The sequence below is a fragment of the Haemaphysalis longicornis genome, unplaced genomic scaffold (genome assembly GCF_048455015.1).
Source record: "Haemaphysalis longicornis isolate Haplotype H1 unplaced genomic scaffold, Haemaphysalis longicornis Haplotype H1 scaffold_34, whole genome shotgun sequence".
NCBI classification, from domain to species: domain Eukaryota; kingdom Metazoa; phylum Arthropoda; class Arachnida; order Ixodida; family Ixodidae; genus Haemaphysalis; species Haemaphysalis longicornis.
In genome coordinates this window covers 682286-704724 of record NW_027526351.1, presented here as the reverse complement: position 1 = coordinate 704724, position 22439 = coordinate 682286, and positions in this window count along the sequence as shown.

Sequence of the window (22439 nt, the reverse complement as noted above, 5' to 3'; positions counted from 1 at the left end):
CGCCTCTGTATTCTTTTGAGTTGTTAGGGGAGCACAAGTCCGCTCCAATAAACGTGTTTCTCATTCAAGACAACTGCATCGTCCTTGTCTTCGCGACAATATGTCAAAATGTTCCCCACGAACTGGCTCCGGCAATAAGCCTGAAACGCCATTTTAAAATTTTCCATGTCTTTACCTGACTTGACTACCGACCTGGATGCATCAAATCGCGTGATAATTGGACAGTATGTCACTACATGCGATCTGTAAAAAGAGGTAGATGGCTCCCGGACTCCCCTTTAAATGGGGATGCTGGTATCTTTCATCCATCGTTTTGTGCTAAGCGCTATCACATACAGGCTAGCCTCACTACACTGTGGCATTAATTTGTCATTCTCGGTGAGCGCTATCTTTGCCGTACTTTCTGGATGGCGTCTCGAAAACGGAAAGCACTTTCTTGTGAGGAAAAAATAAATGAAACATTGAAGAGCAGCCGACTAGGTGCCAGCGCCCAAGAGAGTTCACATTTCTGAAGACGTTGACCTACAACCCTCAAAACTAAATAACATCGTTTCAAAAGCGGGCTATATTCCAGGAAATCCAGCTCTTTTGGCAGAAAAACAACTAATCAGGCTGATGGCGCATGCGCGGAAACTGCACAAGCCCCTCATTACGGGGGTCAAAAAAGTCCGTGCTGCCGGAGTGAACGGCAATCGTTCATCCTGATGTTTTATGGTTGAAACACAGTGCCATTTACAACAACTTTTTAGGTGAAATCTATGCAGTTTTATGAATTTTTGTAGTGTGCCTCACGGCTACGTTCTTCTGGCTGTTAGGTTTGTGTTTTCTGTCTTTGTAACAAACTTATGAACCAGGTTCCACTTTAGCCTTAACCCTACAAGTGGCACTCGCCGGAGCTACTTGTCGCAGAATCAATAGCTATGTTGTTGTGACAGTGCCTTGACGGAAGATGAAGATCAAACGAAACTGCGGGCACAATTTCTGTTTACCTGCTTTGAAAGAAACAGTACGTCTTGAAAGACAACAGTACATCTCATGAAAATGTGTCAAAACGAAATAATGAAAGCCAGATAATGAACGAAAAAAGAATTTGGCGGGTGGAATTGTCGAGTATAGGCAGGTAACTGTTTATAAAGCTGCTCGAATGCCCAGATTAAAAGCCCAAGCTACTACCGCAGAGGTAGACAAGAACATTGTAAGTGGCGGAACATGACTTAACTTATCGAGTTGAACACTGACGTCACATTGCGCTCGGTTTGAGGTAACGGCACATGACCAGAAGTCGTGCACTCTAGCGTAGCAGATTCCTGATGGCGGGAAGGTTGGGGCGGGAGGTGTCGCCCATTCGCGCTGAATACGAAGCAATGAAAGCTTATATACACACACAAAGACAGAACGCCTGTAAAGAAGTGCGTGAAACTATTCTCGTAAAAGATGCATGGCACGAAAGCCAAGAAATCAGGTTGAAGTGCCCAAGAAATTCTTTCTGCACTTTGTAAAGTATCACAGACTATTACATTTTACATTGAAATTAGCAAATTTCCACAGCGAAATTTGAAGTTAAATAAGCAGTGCGGCTCACAGGTGTTCTAGGCCTGTATTGTTTCGGTTCCCTAGACGTAGGCACATCGAGATGGCGTATTGGCACGTCTCGTGTATTTAAACTGACACCATGTTGCTATGTACCTTTGTACTCAAATGGTGTAGCTAGGGGTTTCCTTGGCCACTAGCACAGTGCAAGCTTCATCACTAGGCGCAGTTATCCCCCACGTGTTTGCTGCACTTTGCTCGTCTTAATACTTTCCAGCTTTGTCTAAAAAACACGGGTTTCTCTAAACCTCTTTAAATGTTAGAGCTCGTATCCGTAGTTTCCCCTATTTGTCCTGTCTGGGGGTTACTCAAGGCGAGTGAGCAAAGCAGTTTTTTTAGATGTATCGATCCTTGTGGTTGAACTTGCTACTACTTAAGACTTTTAGAACATGAATAGAGTTCTGACCAAAAAGAGGGCATTGTTATATTATATAGTTAGAAATTTTGCGAACAGTGAATGGAGTAATAATAAAAAATTAAAAAAACAGAAACTGACATGAGGAGTAAAATGAAAACAATGTCGCAGCCATGCACCTACCATTAAATGTTCGAAGAAAACAAAAAAAAAATAGTTACCTTTCAGCATGCACTAGTCTTTCTGATGTTCTTCCGGAACCACAAAACAGGCAAATAGTAGAGGGACGTACAAATGACACACACATAAATACATGTGACCTAACAAAATCGTATGAAATATGAAGGAAAATTTGGCTGTAGAACATTTTTCCTGAGAAAGGCGCACCGCACGCCATGTTCGTGCAATTGCAGATTACAAGAAGTGGACAAGAAGCGGTCCAGCAAAATTTCAGCGATCCGCAATCTCGACATTTGTGTCTGAATTTCTTCAATAATAAAACGCACAGCGTTTTAAAACTAGCCTCTATTACGCGGCATTTCACAAAATAAATGCTTTCCATCTCTCCGCTTGTGGTCGCTTTTAACCTACGCAGAATATTTTACGCGGTGCCACCTGTCTCGCATGTCTCAGGATGGCCGCTTCCACCACAGCGGGCATGACACGGCCCGCAGTGATTTATCTCATACTGGAGCACTAATACTTGATGCGGCAGTTACTACCAGGTGCGGAACGGTTGAGCGTTCCCTGTTTTGTCGATAGATGACAAAACATCGAAACCACTGAGGTATAAGGGGCGTGAAGGTAAAAACTACCTCAGTAGCATTTCATCGGATAAATCCACTAGATCGCGAAACCAAAAAGAAACTTTTCGCGGAGAACAATAAAACACGCATCGCTTTACTCAACGTGCCTGTAAACTTATTTCACGATGTGTCATATACACATCGCATAAGTAAACTTACTACAAAATACGTTTTAGAGTACTAGAAGATATCTACAATGGGTCCACAGGTACCACGATCCTCCATAACGAGAGCAGTAAAATATTTATAAGAAAGGGCGTCAGAGAAGGAGACAAAATCTCTCCAATGTCATTCACAGCATGTTTACAATGAGTTTTCATAACATTGGATTGGGAATAGGTGGGAGTCAGGGTTAACAGAGAATATGTCAGTCCCCTCAGATTTGCTAAGGACGTTTCCTTGCTAAGTAACTCAGGGGACGAATTGCAAAGATGCTTACCGCACTGCACAAATCAAGTAGAACCGTGGGCCTGAATTTTTTTTGTGGGGACAAGTACCTTTTATTTATTTACCATATATTTTTGCCCAGTTGCTGAGCTAAAACCTGCAATAGCAGCTTGACGAGGCCCAGCAAACCGTTTCATGGCAGTAACGACCAACAACATCAAAGCTCTACGCGTATCCGTGACATAACCGAACATGATATAAATACATCGAATATACGGAATTTGCATACAACAAAACCGTAAATCTGATTAAACCGTCATTCAATTCAGTGGCAGGTTACATAGGCAGAATTTGCTTTGAGTTGTAAATTATACAATCTCAATCTCAAACAGCAGAACATTACAGACAAGGAATAAAACCAAGCCGCACAAACGTTTACAACTTGCAGAGAACAAAAAAAAACGAAAAGAAAACCCTACATTTTTTATAATAATTACAAATTTGTTTATAAGGTCACAAAATATTTTCTCGATTCCTGGAAATTAAAGTTTGCGGTGTGCTTACAGTTGTTTAGAAGAGAGGGGAGATTGTGTTGTAGTGATTGCAATTTATAATTGGTTCAGAAATGCGGAATGAAGAACTGCGGATGCTAGCCAAGTTTGAGCTTTGTCGCAAAGAAGCCTGGCGAGTAATATAGTCACAGTATTGGGGGGAAGAAAATGAAAAGGAGCGCAAAATTTGATATTCATACATGTGGTCTACTTTCACAATGTTGTACACGGGAATAAATTTTCTGTTGGGCACAGATAAGGCACGTTGGCGATTAAATGGATGATCTTTTTTTTGCAACAGCAATACTTTCATGATGTTTGTTTTCGTTGTTGTAGCCCAAATTAAACTGCAATAATAGATATGCAATGCCAAAAGCAAGTAGTATATGTCAAGTTTCACCCTCCTTGAGAGCAGCGCACGGCAGTGAGACAGTGCTTCAGTCGTGGCAGAAAAGTTTTTACATATGCTGTCTACATGAGCATCCCAACTAAAGTGACCAGAAAAAATTACGCCAAGAATTTTATGCTGAGACACTAAGTTCATTTTGCTACCTGCATATAGAAGCGAGTGTTGAAATTTAATTGGTTTATTTCTTGCTCTGAAAATATTTGCTTTTGTTTTCGCTGTATTAACGTTTGTTCTATTTATTTGCGACCATAATTGGAGCATCTCTAGCACGTCATTACATTTAGCAATTACATTATTTTCGTCTTTGACCCGTCGTGGTGGCTCAGTGTCTAAGGCGTTGCGCTGCTGAGCAGTAGGTCGAAAGTTCGATTCCCGGCCGCGGCGGCCGTTTCTCTCATGGAGGCGGAAAGCAAAATCCCCCGTCTGTACGAGATTTCGGTGCACGTTAAAGATCCCCAGGTGGTCAAAATTAATCCGGAGCCCTCCACTACGGCGCGCCTTCTCGCCTGCGTTGCGTCTGCGCGTTAAACCTTACAATCAATTTTCCTCTTGGTCAGAGAGTACTATGGGACTGTCATCAGTATATATGATAAATTTAGCTGTTGTATCTACCTTGCCAATATCAATAATATAGGCATTAAAGAACAGTGGTCCTAATACGCTCCCTTGAGGCACACCGGTTGTTATCGGTAAAAACGATGATAGGTAGGGACCTATGCATACACACTGATTCCTATTGCTTAAGTATGACATGAGTAGTACGAGTGGTTCACCTCCAATACCAAAAGACGCGAGTTTAATTATCAGTATGTTATGATTGAGGCAATCAACTACTTTAATAAAATCTATGAATAGCCCCAAAGTGTAAATATTATTATCTATGTTTTTTTCTATACTGTTCTCCTTCAACACTAAAAGAGCTGTCTCGGTTGAATTATTTCTTCTAAATCAGAGCTGTGCTTCAGAGATGATGTTATGTTCATCGAAGAATGGAATTAACCGCCGAAAAATTAACTTGAAAATCACTTGAAACTGTATAAATAACCGATATTGGCCTATAATTTGACGGTAATTGGCTGTCGCCATTTTTGAATGCTAAAACTACTCTAGTTTCTCATAGCACTCCGAAATACGCTACTTTTGAGTTTTAAATTAAAAATATGTGCAAGTACGGGAACGATAAATTCTAGCTCATATTTAAATGGTTTATTTGCAAGTTATCAACATCTAACGCCTTTGTTATATTTAGATTCATGAATGTTGAATAAATCTGGGATTGATCTGTTGGCTCCAAAAACATACTTTCGCGGAACCAGCCGCGGTGGCTCAGTGGCTAGCTAAGGCGTTGCGCTGCTGAGCACAAGGTCGCGGGTTCGATTCCCGGCCGCGGCGGCCGCTTTTCTGATAGAGGCGAAAAGCAAAAACGCTCGTGTGTACGAGATTTCGGCGCACGTTAAAGATCCCCAGGAGGTCAAAATTAATCCGGAGCCCTTCACTACGGCGCGCCTCATCGCCTGCGTTGAGTCGGCGTGTTAAACCCTACAATCAATCTATACTTTCGCGCACTTTACCGACTCGTTTCTCTGCCACTAAAATGTCACGATTCCGAAAGACAATGTTGACAAGATATTCATTGAATTGCTCCGCCAGCGCCATGCCGGTTATTTCTCCGTCGTTACAAGTTATCTTCTCAGGAGAATAACCTTTTCTATCGCGGCCTAGCACACTAATAATAACATTCACAGCAGCGGCAGGGTCCTTCTGAGTGATATCAGTAACATTTCATGATAGTAGGTAATCGTTGCTCTCCTCAGTTCGGCGTTCAGACAGTTTCTTAGCTTTTTAAATTCATCTAGCATGGCGGGCTCACGCGTGCGCAGAAACGTATGGTATAGATAGTTATTCTTTCTGATCATGCGGACGTGCGTTGTTCTGACCCAAGGCTTTCTGCTTTTTTGGACTGCATTATAAGCCTAAAAGGAAAGTGCTTGGTGTATATCGGTGCAAATTTTTTAAGGAACATAAAATACGCCTCTTCTGCATTTGAATTTATCAATACGGAACACAAGTCCTGAAGTTCAATTTCCTGTTTAAAACAATCGAACGCTTCTTCAGTTATTTGCGGTACTTGAATGTTCTGAATTTGAGCGTTAGGGCGCCTCCCTTCAGAATAAAAAACGATAAAGACAGGGCAATGGTCGCTTATGTCTGACGTGATCGTACTAGCATCCGAAATTACAGCTTAAATATTAGTAATGAATGAATAAATAATAGACGAGGCCGAAAGCGCAACTCTAGTTGCAGTTTTTATGAAATTTCTAAAACCAGATGATTCCAGCACCGTAATAAATTTTCTAACGGTGTTGTTATCTTCACGGATGTTAATGTGGTAGTCTTCTCCGCAAACAAGTTGCAGTTCGTTTGAGGAAACGTATTCTAGAAACTGTTCGAAAAAAGTGACAAATTTGGAAACGTTGTGCTTTGGGGGCCTATATACAATTGGCGCTACCTCCTGCTTATTCCATATTGCTAAAAGTTCGTAATCTGGTGAAGTTTTGCAAAAATCTGAGATTGTTTCATAGTTTCGGCCTAGGTTAACGTAAATAGCGACACCGCCTCCTCTTTGTTCAGGGCGATTGATATAAAAACTACTGGAGCATATTGTAATCATCCCGGTACCACGTTTCTGCCAGCATTAGTATGTTGAGTTTAAATGAAAATTGATCAAGAAAGTTAGTAATAGACTCTTCGTTGTGTGCTGAACGAGCACTGATGTGCAATGTTGAGTTTAGGAAGTGCTGTTTAGGTTCTATGTCCTGCGGAAAAGCGAATTCGTAATAGCAAGTTTGCGGCCAATTTACTGAGTCGAAGTGGCTATTACCACCCTTAAAAGATTCTGCCGAGATCATTTTGATGATTTATGTTACAGCGTCCATGCCCTCTGCCCGTTTCGCATAGATGTTGCCATTGTTGGACCACACCGACTTCCACTCGTATTCTTGTTTTCGTTTGATCGCCATGCAAAGAAGTCGCTTCAGTGCGGGACAAAAGTGCTCGCTCACATATATGGGGTCTGTGTTATCGATTTCTGAACCTTTGTTGGCGAGTCCTAGCTTCTTTGCCTTGTATAGCGCCGATTCTTTCTTTGCACGGTACTTGAACTGTACAATTATGTTTGTCTTACCAGGATGTCGGGTAGGTACGCGATGGCATTTCTCAATGTCAGCTTCGCTAATTGGTTCTTCAATAGCACTTCCGATTTGGCTAATGATGCCCAAAACGTTCTCGTTTTCCACGTGTGCAATGCCCTGGATCTCCAAGTGCATGTTTCGCGAGTACTGCTCCATGTTTACCGCACGCTTATATAGTTCTTGCGATGTACGCTCCAAGGCTGTACACTTGGTACGGAGCAAATCATTTTCTTTTGACAGCTTAGTGCTCTTAGCAGTTTCGTTGTCTAGTCGGTATTTCAACTCCTCGAGTGCCTTATTTGCAGACTCCAGTTTTTGGAGCATCTGTGTTTGTTCTTTCCGTACTTCACGGATTTCATTTCAGAGATTCCGCTCAATTCATTCTTTCGATGACTCAATTTTATTCTTCAGGTCGTCTTTGAATTTGAGAAGGTCAGCAAGTATTTCCTCTTTCATCTTTCCGAGGTCCTTAGCCATTTTTCAACAGAAAGTGCCACAAAGAAAATTTGCAATGCAACCGCAAACAAATCAAACCTTGGCGGCGGAGACGACGTGGTGCAACACGCAAGGCGACCAAAATATTGTCCGTGCACTAACATGTACAAAACAAAATTACACCATCTCCCCGAAGGGAACTATGTGGTGATGCAAAGTATGGGGGTTCCCTGTAGGTTCCACACCGGAGCAGAACCTGCGCAGGCGGTGTCTCGGAGCAGACTGAACGCCGCGCAGCGCGCGCACCTGCTTTTATACAGCTGGAGGAGAGGAGAATGGAGGAGAGACGCGCATGCGTGGGGGGGGGGGGGGGGGGTTGTGGACGGCGCAACAACAAGGGAGGGACATAGCCCCGACCATGAGATGGCTCCTGGAGCGACAGTGTCGCCGGTGTCTTCCTGGGCCCGCACGAGATGAGCACGCTTCCCCTTTAAGGGCTTCTGGAGAGACAGTTATGCCGGTGTCTTCCTGAGCCGGCACGAGGCGAGCCGAGCGTCGAGGAGGAGAGCGGCGTTATCACAGCTGGCGTGGAGAAGGGGACGGGCAGGAGAGGTGCGGACGCCGGACGACGGTCGACTAACAGATGCTCTGCATCTAAAAGGACCGTGCTTAGGCGTTGCAGTTGAGCGTCGTCGCAACGGCCAAGTGAGCCCAGCAGACAGCGATGGCATCGTTTTGAAGGCTTGCTTGGGTGCCGCCCACAAAGATGCGCTGACGATGCACGCATCCTACGGTGTCTTCCATTGTCACCACTAGCGTGTTGTGGGGCACGTGCAGTACCCAAGCGTCCAAGCTGATCCATGGGCTTCAGCGCGGCGGCAGCAGGAGGCAGTCTGTACAGAAAAAGGAGCGTGCTTAGGCGTTGTAGTTGAGCGTCGTCGCCACCTCCAAGTAAAATGCAGAAAACTCGAGTAAAGATCAATAACCTTAGTAGAGCACGGCAGTTTGAGATAGGTGGCGAGGCCGTGGAAATGGTCACCGAATATATCTACTTAAGACAACTTGTTGCCCAGGATCCCAACCATGAGAGAGAGATAATTAGAAGGATAAGAATGCGGTGGAGTGCATTCGGCACGCATTTTCAGATAATGAATGGCAGCCTACAATTTTCCCTCAAGAAGAAAGTGTATGACAGCTGCACCTTACCCGTACTTACAGGGTAGACAAATGGAGGATCACTGAGAGGGTTCAACGTAAAAAACGAAGGAATCAGCGAGCAATGGAACGGAAGACGATAGGTATAACATAAGCGACGAGAAGAAGGCGGAGTGGGTCAGGGAACAAACGCGTGTTATGGACATACTGGTGGAAATTAAGAAGAAGAAATGGACGTGAGCCGGGCATGTAAAGGGAAGACAAGCTAACGGTTGGTTATTACAGCATAACGGTTATTACGGCATATTTCTTTGCAATGAACATCCATTTGCGTTGGTGAGAAATTAGGAGCAAATGATGTGTAGGCTTCATATAAGTTGCACTTGCATTTTTGGGTTTTATTTTTATTACTTTTTAAACTATTTGAATTATTAAAAGCCTGTTACTTCCAACTTGTATGAGACGAGGCACCCTTGCTTGAAATAGCGGAAGGCGGATCCAACAAAATTGGCCATTGTTTTCAGTGGTAGTTACCATGTTCATGATCTTGACCGGTTATCTTCTACCAATGTCTCATTTAAGGCGTGATGCCGAGATATCCTTCACTGCAAGTAAGCTTTTTTCGTGCGCACTTTTGTTTTTCCCAAATCTTACGTCCGAAGAGTGCCAACAACCTTCCTTCCTTTGAAATAATAATGGGTACAATCTCAAAGGCCTCGGTTGGTGGGACAATAGGTGTATCTCAAATAACCACTAGTAAATAAGAGAGCTAACTAACTCGGAGCTGAACCTCTCTACGCATCTAACTCTATATGTGTGTCACCGAGGCGTGGGGCCTAGTACTGTGCGACACACATGGTTGCATCTTCGTGGGTCACCCGGCCAAACAGGATGTAACATCACGCTCACTAGGCAGATTCATAGATGACTAAACACAACAAACAACTTCCGGTGAGCTTGCTCACACATCTCTTACAGAGTATAAAATGAACCCGTTTGGTTCATATCCCGAAGAACGTCGCATAATATCAAGAGAAGAGGAGCACACAATAAAAAGCTAAAGAATAGCACCAAGTTCCCAGGGTGCATTTACTTTCGTTGTGCAGTTTCCTTTACAAATGTAAAGTTACTCATAAATCCAAAGAATACTGCAACTCTAAAAAGAAAAAAATGTGAAATTTGATATTCGGCTTAGACAAACCGTACGGTGTCGCGAGTAAACAGAAATAGGTAAGTGTTTCTTCACTATTACTTAAAACCTTGCCACAACTTGGTGCAAATAGGAAGAAACAAAAGAATTTGCAAGGTGAATTTTTATAGCTTTTGTTTCATTTGCTGCCAAAGAAGGGCAAAAAGACTACAAAGGTCCACAAGATAATCAGAGGCAGTAAAGCTGAAGGAACGGGACGAATCCTGAATATTTTAAATCTCTATATTCAAGGGCAGGCACAGGGCTGCAAGAAGGAAAAAATTCAACTGCTTTTTGTTTATTTCCACTTGTTTTTAACTTTAAATCAATGACTTGCTGAAACTTTTCCCGATTTTGGCATTGTTTCATCTTTACACGACTGTTTCGCTGCAAAAAAAGCCTTGTCAGGCCTTGGGTATACCGCTCACCACACTACGTACTCATCTTCATCGCAAGAACAAACCATTCACACTGGCAAACGGAAACCAAGTGCTACGCTTGTGCCAACTAATTTCGTGCTAGGACTGCCGGGCCTTAATAGGAAAGGTTCCGAAAGATATAACGGCGGAGCATAAGTGATCTTGTTTGTGTACACAGCCGCGCTTTTATAATTTAATCTGAGAGAGCTGCCTCAAAAATTAAACATTTACCACGTTTTTTATGTGATATTCTGATGATGGCGACTGAGAATTAACGCTCTGACGCTACACAGGCGTTGCGGCGCAGTGTAATGAAGGACTCCGGATTTATGTTGAGCACCTCAGCATCTTTAACGCGCACCACAATTTTGATTTAATGTAATATTCAATCTATTTGACCAATTGGCGGTATCCACTTTATCTTGAGCAAGGCTCGTTCCTTTCTATACAAAGACATTCCAAGAACTGTCCTGTATCATTAGTTTACATGTGTATACAATCCTGCAAGAGTGTAGGTAACGATGAAGCATCCGCGAAACGGTGACATTATTTCGTGAGCGGGATGGAGAACGTGAGGGTGTGCGCTCTTTTCCCAAAGAAGCAAATTAACTTTATTTCGGGTGTGTGAATTCGAAATACTTTATTCCTTGGAGCACTTGCTTTTGTATCCAATGCGGATGATTGAAGGGGGCATTTCGCTTTCAGACCACTATTTCAGTACTCCCAGTGGTGTTGAAATACACTAGACGGCAATGTAAATTTATAAATAGTCACGCACACAAATTAACCTAACTGTTCACTGAAAAAATAGAAGCATTTCGACACAACGCACTAGACATTTAGGCGTGATATCAAGCAAACTCCGGGTGAAGCAATGCCGCAAAAGCACGCTTGCATACATTTTGTATTTTTTACACCAACGGTTCTTCTTCGCAAATGGTAGGGCCGCTACTGCTGTTAGATGTCCCTTTTAGAGCAAAAGCTTTTTCGGTGAAATCGATGGCGTCCTGTCAAAAAACTAATCCATATATTCTTAGACCGGAACGGTGAGCTAAAGCTCTGATAATATCTGTGGACGCGTTGTCCATGCGTGAAACCCCGCTTCCACTGTTTCAAAACGGTTACTTCAAACTCGCAAAAAGTAGACTGTTCTAGATAAGACAGCAAATGCATCGATGATGAAGAAGAAGTACAGCAGTATATCATTATCATATCAACCACGTAACGTATATGTTTAGGTGGCTCGTTGATGCGCCTGTTCATGCACATTGTCGCGTTGGTATGCTCTTCGTTTGTGATTTGGAAATTAGATGTTTTCACAAATAACTGGACGCCGTTTCAACGAACGTTAGGAGCAGTTTTAGCAAATGGTTTTGACGAACGCTTACGCAGCTTTGATGTCAGAAAGCACTAGCGCTGCTTTCAAATTTCTGTAGCAATGGCTGGTTATTTTCTTTCTTGTAAGCGGTCACCGTTCTATTATTTTTTGGAGAATAGAGCACTGAATAAATAGTAAAACAAATCTTGGTGTAACATGTTATATTTTGTAAAAAACTGTTTTCATTCCCCCGAGGCTATTGGCGGAGTAGCTATACCATTTTAACACAGTAGCATCAGCCGCCAGTTTATATTTTTCTGGCTAAAAGCAGTCAATCCGAAAAGATTTCTCTCCCCTAATCTATGATTGGCAATATTATTATTCAGGTATTAAAGTACGCGGGCAGGAAATGAACTGGGAAGTAATGTATTGAAGTCCTCGGCAATGTCCATACGGTTTTTTTTTTACCCGCGCACTCAGCCAGAAAAGCGAAAATAAAAGATAAAGAAATGGAATGCTTCAAACTCGCCTTCTTCTGCGCCTCTCCCGCCCGCCTACAGTCCTCATTCCACCACGGCCACCTCTGGTTGCGCAGAGCACAAGATGTGTGGAGTATGGACGTTTCGGTGGAATCGAGGATGTGCGCCGTGAGTAATTGGGTTGCCTGCCCAACGTGTAGGTGTCTTATGATTGCGTAGTGTAGTTTAGATATCTCTGTAAATGTACTGCAGTTAGCTCTTGCTTGATTGAACCTGTTTCGGGAAGATGGACTGTGTGGGCCCATACCTATTATGTTAACGCGGTGGGGAAATGGTCACTGCCGCATGGGTCAGTGCCCACACCCCAATCGGGACAAGGAAATGAAACTTGGGGAGCCATTAGCCACGTCAAAAAAGGAGTGTTTTGGGTCCAATGTTATGGTATGTAGGCTGCTTCTTGTTGAAAAAGGCATGCTCCAGAGGATGTTAAAACTTCTCTATCAGGCGACCGCGGGCATCGGTGCGATAACAGCCCCAAAGAGAATAGTGTGCATTGAAGTCGCCTGTGAGTATGTATGGTTTGGGTAGCTGGCCAACCAGTGCCTCTAAGTCTGAGCTCAAAAGTACGACATCTTGAGAAATGTATACCGAACATACCGTTATCAACCTATTAAAGATTATTGTGCGAATTGCTGCAGCCTCAAGGACAGTGTTCAAAGTCACAGGGTGGCATGTTAAGGATTTCCGGGCGATTATGGCCACACCGCCAGAAGAGTGTGCGCAGCCATCCCTGTAATTTCTGAATACCACGTAGCTATTCAAAAAAATTGTGTGATTGAAATTCAAATGTGTTTCCTGAACAAGCATTACACTTGGCTAATTAGCGTGCAGTATTTTGTATACATCATCAAGATTTTTAAGAAGGTCTCTGCAGTTCCATTGCATTATGTTTTCTCTTTCCATTTTGAAGTTTACGGAGCTACTAGAGTGTGTTGTTTATGTATTATATTTCGGAGCCTGGACTCTCGGAGGGGGCTTTTTCGGCTTCGCTACAGGTTTGGATGCCCGTAACCTTCCTTTCGCTGGGACAAAGAGAGTAACGGTCCCATGTCAATCTCATCCTTGGATGTCCAAGGGGTGCATGATGGACCAGGCCCCCTGGACTTTGCACCCATTCCGGTGCCTTTTGTTTTTTGAGCCGCTACCGCCGAAGGTGTCGGGAACCACAGGTGGCACGGAAGGTGCGGAAGGAGTGCGAGCCGATGCGGGACCCCCGGTTGTCCATCGCCTTCGCATCCTCCAGTGGAAACAGGAAAGGTGAGGAAGGAGGCTACGGAGAAGCATCGTTCGCGACGGTGACTGTTGCCACCACAGCCATTGCTGGCTCAGCAAGCGCTGTGGTGACGAGTTGGGCTGCATGAGGTAACCCGATGCGGGGCGGTGGCAACACCAGGTCCGACTCGCGCTACTGGGTTCCTGCCGAAACCAGACGCCGCTTCGCCCCCCTCCAAAGCCGAATTGCTGTACCTTCCCAGGGGGAAAGAGGTTAACCTCTTTCACACCTGCGGGAAGATTAGGTTTTCAGTGACCTTGATGTTTATTATTTTATTTTCAAGCTGTAACTTTTCACATTTCCTGGAGCAGGTCACGTGTGAGCCCTGACAGTTAATGCAAAGGAGTTGTTGTGAGCTACAATTATCGGTGGAATGGTCATGTTGGGCACACTTGGCACAGGTTATTTGGCCTAACAAGAGTTAGTACCATGCCCGAACAGCTGGCACTTAAAACAGAGCCGCGGATTCGGGATGTATGCTCGAACGGGAGCAACGGATGAAACGAGCATTGATGTTGTTTGGAAGAACGGAATGGTGAAATGTCAGGATGATATGTCTTGTCTCTTCTTATGGTTATGCGCCTGACAGCCGTCACACCCTTTTTCAGGCCTTCCAGAAGATCGGCACCTGTCTCGTTTGCTAGATCTTGCGCCGAGTTCAAGCCCTGTGAGCTGTTGAGGCTGCTGTGGGGCGTAGCCTTGATGTCAAGATCGGCAATTCAGGTCTGCTTCAGGAGTTTTGTGGCCTGGTGTTGACTGTGTACCTCGACCAAGATCTCTCCGGTTCTTTGCTTCTTAGCTTTATAGAATTCCCATATAATACTTTCTAAGAACTTTGAAATCAAGAACATGGACTGTGAAGCAATAGGCCTGGCTTGTTAAAGAGATTCAATTACCAAGAAGGGGTGTAGGGTAGTTTTATTGTTTTGGGATTGTCATGGTCGAAAAGGGTGGAAACGATACCTCGGTGCGGCCCCTTTTAGGGGCCGATCTTTGGGTTTTGGTAATTTAGAAAAAACCATACAGCATGTAAAATTAGGGGTACTTTCTTCGCTGGAGTTACCCTGATACCGAGAGAGGTCCCGGAGCCTGCCTGGTAAACAGACAGGGAGCCCATCCGCCGGAGGTTGGCCTGCGCTTCCGCGGCCATCGTTTGTGGTTTCTGCCCTTCAACTTACAACTCATAGCCACTGTAGATTACAGCGTGAGTATAGAGGCTAGGGGTGCACGGTGTCGCCCATACCGTCACTAAGATTACTGAAGGTGCCCCGACAGGGGCCTTTGCTCTTTTGCAATACCTCTTACAACAAAACCGAACCGTTTATCACCAATTAAGAAAACGGAGTTCCATACGTGGCAGTCAGTGCGCAAAAGATAGCGTTTCTTTAGTAGCCAGATGTCTGTATGTGATTTCTACATTTTTTTCCACCCAGGAAACCACTCCTTAACGTATGTTGACATACCACCACTTAATTACGTCATGGTCGTGTTACCCTGGAGGTGCTGTCGAGCAAGGTAATGAAGCCGTGCAAAGGCGTCGTGCAATGAACGCGAGGCTGCGCCAAAACAGGCCCAAAACAACCGCCGCTACAGCAGTAATAAAGCCGCATCGCCGACGCTGCCGCCGGCGAGCTGGCACTTCCGCGCGGGGAACGCTGGGTATGTCACCGTGCCATCTCTGTTATGCTCCGTGAGTGAAACCGTTCGCTTCCTCTTCCCCCCTCCGTCGCCGCCTCCCACGTGTTGGGAGTTTGTTGTCCCACATGCCACGAAAGAGCTGTTGGCTGGTAGAGTGGGACAGCTCTGCTTAAAAAAGCGTCAGGACTAGACAAATCCCTCTGAGCCTACCAAGAAGCAGAGCAGTCCTTTGGACACAGGCTCCAAAACAAAGCTTTTCTTTCTGTCTCGCTCTTTCTCTTGCTCTGTTACTATGTGCCAGTGCATGATGCCATCGTAAGCTCTCTTTTGTGGGGCAAAATTTACCCTGCTCTGTTTGAGTACTAGGAGACAGCAAGTGTTGAGTGTCATAAAAATTCTACAAGAATCTTTTGAAGAGCAGACACCCTGTCCGCACCACCAACAGATCATGCGGATTGCGAAGTTTGCCGTACCCGCACGCAAGCTGAAATCCCATCCCAAAGCGACGTATGAAACTTACAGCCCACCACAGCTGCCTCCGAGGTAACGCAAACATTTGCGCAATAATCACGCAACTGAGGCAACGCAGATAACTAACGAAATGCGAACGCACATGCGTTACCTTTGATCTAGCACAATCATATATCATTGAAAATACAAAATTGGCAGCTTGAACAAAATCACCGCCCCAGCGAAATATAAAATTAGGAATTGTATAACTGCTACTGATATTAGCGTACCTCAGAAAAGTTAAACCAGCTCTACTCAATCACAACATTATTATGGAATCCCTTCTTACACAATTATGAGGAGCTCATCTATGCTTCCCTAAACTCAACCTTACTGCTCAGAACTGACTCTGTCTCAAAGCTCAAAATTGAATCAAAATTCAAATTGATTTTAGAGCTCACACGGACTCAAATCTAAAAATGATCTCGGAGCTTAATTAGACTCAAAACTCAAAATTAACTCAGACCTGAAATGGACTCAACCCTCACTATGTAATGAGAACTCATGATGGAATCAGAACTCAAAACTAACTCAGAAATCAAGTAGACTCAAACCCCAAAATGATATCAGAACTCAAATGAACTCAAAACTTAAAACGATCTCAGAAATAAATGAATTCTGAACCCTAATGGAGTCCAAACTCAAAATGCACTCACAACTCGGAATGGACTGGAAACTCAAAATGAACTTATAATTCAAATGAACTCAAAAGTCAAAATAAATGAACTCAGAACTCAAACGGACCCAGAACTCACCTCGGGCTCAGGTGTACTTAAACGTACTCGCGCTCACTCGGCTCAAACTCACTCAAGCTCAAACTCACCATGCAACACACTAGCATCGCGCTCACTCCCACTCAAACTAACGCATGTGTTTGAGTCCTAATGAGTCTGAGTGAGTTGACTCCGGAGTAAATCCGCCCACCTCTGCACGGAAGCTCATTTCAACTCGGGGATGCAAAAAAAGCTGAGCATTGCGTCAAGTTCTACCTTTGCATGGGAATGTTAAAGTTGTTTTTTTATCGCCGGTGCAAAATACCTCGCAGCAAGCACAATCGAAACATTGGCTTATAAAGCCATTACTCTGAATAGACGCACATGCCCCCAATATAACTACGAAACTAAGGTTGTATTGCTGTAGCATTGTGGTTAAAGCCACCCAGTGGGGCCTCAGATGCTGTCAACTAACTATCAAATGAGGAAAGATTGCTTTCTTTGAAGCTGTAATGGAGAATAAAAAATACATTCTTGACTGCACAGCACTGAATATTTTCTTGCGTGCTGTCAGACAACTTTCAGCAAAGCGGTTCTGGTTGAAAGGCCTCAAACGGCCATTAAGGATCCCAAACGTGGAAAATATGTCACGGTGTTTCTGTGTTTGTACATTTCACACCGGACACCAGACTAGGCACATATCACGTAAGAACAACAGGCAGATAATCAAAACCTATTAGGATGTTTAGCGGCGGCTGTCACGTATTTGTGGCATTTCGAGCACTAATTGTAGGCAGAAAAGATCTCAGTATTTTCATGTCCTTAACGCAAGAACGCAAGAATAGCTTCGTTATCCCTAAACAGCACCGATTTTAATCAGCTAAGCAGTGCATAAACCGATCAGTTATGGAAGGCGCCATTACATAATTTGTGGGATTTTATGGCTGTAGACGCTTTCATTCCATATAGAACTCTCAACCGTCGAAAAATCTAATAAGTGGGTTCATAGGCGGCGAAAGAGCCGCCGGACAAAAACCTTATCTGACAGCCAAACAAGCTGTTTGACGGCGACGCATCGTTTTCTTCTCCCCGGCTCTCTCTACGGAATAGCGGGCGCAGCCTGTTGTATTTCGTGTGGAAAACTGCCCCGTTAAGGCTTGTTCGTAAAGGCTGTGTAGCTATATATCGCACTGTTGTCTGGCACAGAAAGGTGCTACCAAGTAAACAAACAACAATCCAAATTATTCGACGGTACTGTGTAAAAGGCAGCCCTTAGTATGTCCAGAGTCCTTCAATGTAAAGCATTGAAGTACTCTGGTATGACTAAACAGGAAGCTGAGCGGTGGGAAAATTTGGTTTTCGTAAATAGATTAGCCACGTATCCGCTTGCTTCTCTGCTGGTTTCGCCGAAAAGGATAATCGTTTGGCGCACAAGATCACACCACTCCTCTGCCCTCCGCTCCCACCTTTCAAGTTCGTCCCCTTTTATCTCCCTGTTCTCGGGAAGAATTTAGAGGTTCGATCAAATAAAAGCAATTTTCTGCCTCTCACTGCCCGAGCGTTAACTGTGGCCATACAACGCATCTTGTTTGTTTCTCCTTTTCTTGTTCTGCCTAAAGCAGCACGAGTGGGACACTGTTCTTTTTGTGCTTGCTCTTATTGCGCCAAAGCCGGGGCTTCTCTGCGCCATTTTTACGCGTTGGCTTCGTTTTTTGCTGTCGCATCAACTACCTCAACGCATGTTCCTACTTGATAACATTTGGCCTGAAATGTGCCTGGGGTTTCCTAGCTTTGCATGACGGCGCCATCTATGACCTACTGAAACAGTTTTTGCAGTGCGCAACTGTTCTGCCTATTTATACTTCTTTTGTTGACGAATGGTTTCGACGTTTTACCGGAAGGATGAATGGAAGCTGTAGACGAACCTGTAGACAAAGAAGGAGAGAGCAAACTTTTTTTGTTTACTGGCGAAATAAAGATCTATGTTTTAAAGTAGGAATGCCGGCATCTTCTGCACTCTATATCGCCAAAAACACCAATATATTCCTAAAATTCTAAAGAGTTCCGGAGGATCTTCGTTACAACGAATGATTAGAAGTACAAGTAACCTGATAACCTGACGACGCCTCACACCCATTATTTGGAAGGATTTTGAGGAATTCCTTCGCGCTTTTGGCTTGATGTGCTTCATGGGTTTTGTAAAACAAAGTTTGGTCCTTAGATTTTCTATGCGTATTGAGAGTGGTGGCCCTCCTGTATGTCATAGAAGTTCTGTCTATGAAGGCAGGGTTTGGTTTCTATACATGTCAAGAATCTTTTCGTGCAACTGTTCTGCTTGCGACTCCTACCTTTCGCACCAAAAAGATTAACTATGGGTTGCTATTTCTATTCTTGGCGGTGACAACCGACAGGCGCCAATTCACTGCTCCCTCTGTTTCACCAACACACGAGTATTAGAGATGATAGACTCGACTTGTAGATTTGTATATCTGATAATTTTTTCCTGTTAGGTGATTGAAAGAATAATTCCAAAATTTATAACCTATAACCATTGCATTATCCAGGTGTTTATCTCCGTCGCTAAAATCTGGTGTGTTGCTCCCTGTCAGAATTTTTTATTCAATACATCACATGCCTAGATGTGCCAAAACCACCTTATGTATGAGAAGAGAAAAACATATAAGCCGGTTCGTTAACAGGATGCTTTCTGTTGGATTTCTTCCTATAATTCACAATGTTCTGTACTAAAATTATTAGTATATACCAAAAAAACATATTGAGGGCGTTCGGCTGCGGATGCCGTGATTCTACTTTCTAAAACATCTTAAGGAAATCCAATTAACAATACTGTAACATTGTGCCACGAAAACAGCCTTTCTAGCGATGGAACACCTGCAATTTTATTATCTCCATAAAAGTCATAATACGCTCTAGTGTAGTGCAGCACATCCGATTGAGAAGTTAATAGCGCCATTATGGATTTCTGTTGGTGGATCTGATGGATCTCCATAAAAGTCATAATACGCTCTAGTGTAGTGCAGCACATCCGATTGAGAAGTTAATAGCGCCATGATCATGTCAGTAGGGAAGAACCAACACTCAAACCAAAACCTAATATGTCCACAGAATTACAAAAGTTCCCGTGCGTATTTGAAAATCAACAATTTCGAGAGCCTAACGTAGGCGAAGCGTGGATTTACAGAACGCCGATTATCGGTATCTTGAAACTGCATGTTTTTGCAACGCTATATATCAAAAGTGTTCCCTAACTCTTTACATGTCTATATCTTTACTAATTTCTAGCTTCAGTAGTACGGCCACCCTTTAGTAGCAGAATGCCTTGTTCACATTTTTTCACTCCTGCGCATATCTGCGGATGTTGTATAATGTTTTATGATATTTTGTTGCGCCCCTTTGCAATTATTCTTGATAGATCTCTGAATGATTAACTAAACTTTTCTCTGACAGCCGTATTTTGTCGCTAAGGCTTTCACGGGGAAAGTTTCGCCACACAAATAGCAAAAGGGCTGTGTCAATACCAATACCAAAAGCCTTCCACTCATGACTGCAACACTAGGCGCATATTTTCTCTAATAACTACCTTATGGCAAATGACCTACTTTTTTATGGCTAAGGACACTTTTCGGTAGAGGATCAGGCAGTGAAAACCGACGCTGTAGTTCCCATAGCAGCAGAATACACGCTAAGTGAGATTCATTACGACCACGCTACAACACTTGACTATAACACCAGTTGTTCAGCAAAGTGCTGTGCATATATAGCAAGCAGAAAAATCTATAGCCTAAACTTTCTAGTGTTCATTGTCTCCTAGGGCTCACCTTATTTAAAAATAGAGTGCTTTTTCCCCTTTCTCAACGGCTTATAGTAAACAGCGTTGTCCAAGAAAACAAACTGGCGGAAACATACCTGCTAGGGTGCACACGAAAATAAGGTGACAAAGAAAACTCCGCATCGTTCTTGCTAGTGGGTACAAAATAACTATATATGAGCTTTTCATCTTGGCATAAAAAAATTTCAAGCTGGCGTGAATGTGTGCTCTTCCTACCAATCTCAAACAAGGCCCTAGCATTTGTAGTATACATGAATGATGGATTCACAGAGGCGTGGCTTTTCCGTGCTGTTCTTGGCCGTCGCGTGCTCTATCTTCGGTGTGTTTTTATGCGTGGCTCTTTGGATTTTATTTGAATAGCTCTCATGATGCATTTTTCAGTTCAGTTACTCAGAGGCAGACATGTACGTAGAATTATTCATTTTCTTTTATTTCTATCCAATGATACTGAATATTCAAGGCGGTAACCAGAGCAGCGCTGCAGCATGTTTGCATCATATATCAGGAAGCGTATTGTAGAAGGTGTACAACAAAACACTGCATCTAGGCGGCCGCTATATACTTTACACCAAGCTACAATGGTGGTATATTATGCTATTAAGCTTAGAAAAATAAGAGCCCTAGTTTTGTCATTTGCTTGAAGACATAATTGCAAAATTATTACCCCATAGTTTCTGATAGATAGATCGATCCTTTGCTCTAGTGTAAACAACTTTTTTCGGGTTCGCTGCGGTGGCAATGAGTTTGTTTTTGTAGAATTAGACAATTACTCAGATATCTTTATTTTACTGAGATGTTGAGATCAAATTTTGGCTGCGCACAAAAACAATTGGGGCAAATTAGCCGAAACTGCCTCCTCCCGCCATGTGAACCTCGGAATGTCTATTTGATGCTTGCTTGTATATACTTCTGGCTGTCCCGCCCTTCCATCGCAATTGATCCTTGGTTGTTTGGAAAGGCAGACGTCGAGGTTATTTGAGGTGAGAACATTGCCTCTCATTCCGATACGATACGTTCGTCGGCCCCGGGAACACGGTTGTGACATACAGCGGATAAGCACTCATGCACTGTTTCAAATGGTGACATTAATAGCAGAAATGCAACTCTGGTATTGGAATTGTGGCAGTTGTTTGAAAACTCAGTTTTCACTGCATCTTCTCCAATATTTCGTAGTGCTGCTGCGGATGCTGTGCTTTTACACTTTCGCATACTTGGGTGTCTGACAACACTCTCAAATAGTGCTTGTGAATCCTCGTTGGCTACACCACGGCAGTGTTAAAAATTCGTGCGTATGTCACTTGCTGTGCAGTTGGAACTGACGTCTGAGCAGCGTTGCGAACTGTATGCTCTAAAGCAATGAGCACTATTACAACGCGGGACTGTCTTGGCAGACTAAGCCCCTGGTGAGCAGTTTCGCATTTATTTATTTATTTATTTATTTATTTATTTATTTATTTATTTATTTATTTATTTATTTATTTATTTATTTATTTATCTATTTATTTATTTATTTATTTATTTATTTATTTATTTATTTATTTACAGTTTATTTGTTGTATTACCCCGACTAAAAGCCCCATGAAATACCACACGTAGGGTTAGAAAATAAAAAAAAGAAAGATACTAATATTATACATATGATAAGTACACAAAAAAGCGACGATAGAGTTTATACATATGTAACGCTAAAACAACAGCTGGCTTACTCCTAAGTTGCCTTAACCAACAATAAAGCAGACAATGTATTTGTACCATACAGTAGGCAGAAAAAATTTGTATCTCTTGTTTTCCATATTTATTATAGAGCTTCTGTACACTCGCGTGAGGTACTCATTTTGAAGATATAATGATGGCGCTGTATTAAAAGGTGGTAACTTTTGCATAAACGGTGTTTTCAGGAAACGCGTTTTCATCGGAAATCCTGAGTTTTAGCGATAACTGCAGGTATTGCTTGGTTCTAGGAGGAATTAGTTCGATTTCGCGGGAGTGGTGAAATCGAGCGGAAACAGAAGTGGTTGTTCGAAAATGGATCTGAAAAAACGAAAAAGCGCGGTAGTGGCAAAAAGCAAGTCGGTTACATTTTCTGCACGTGGTGACTGGCGGTTGGATCA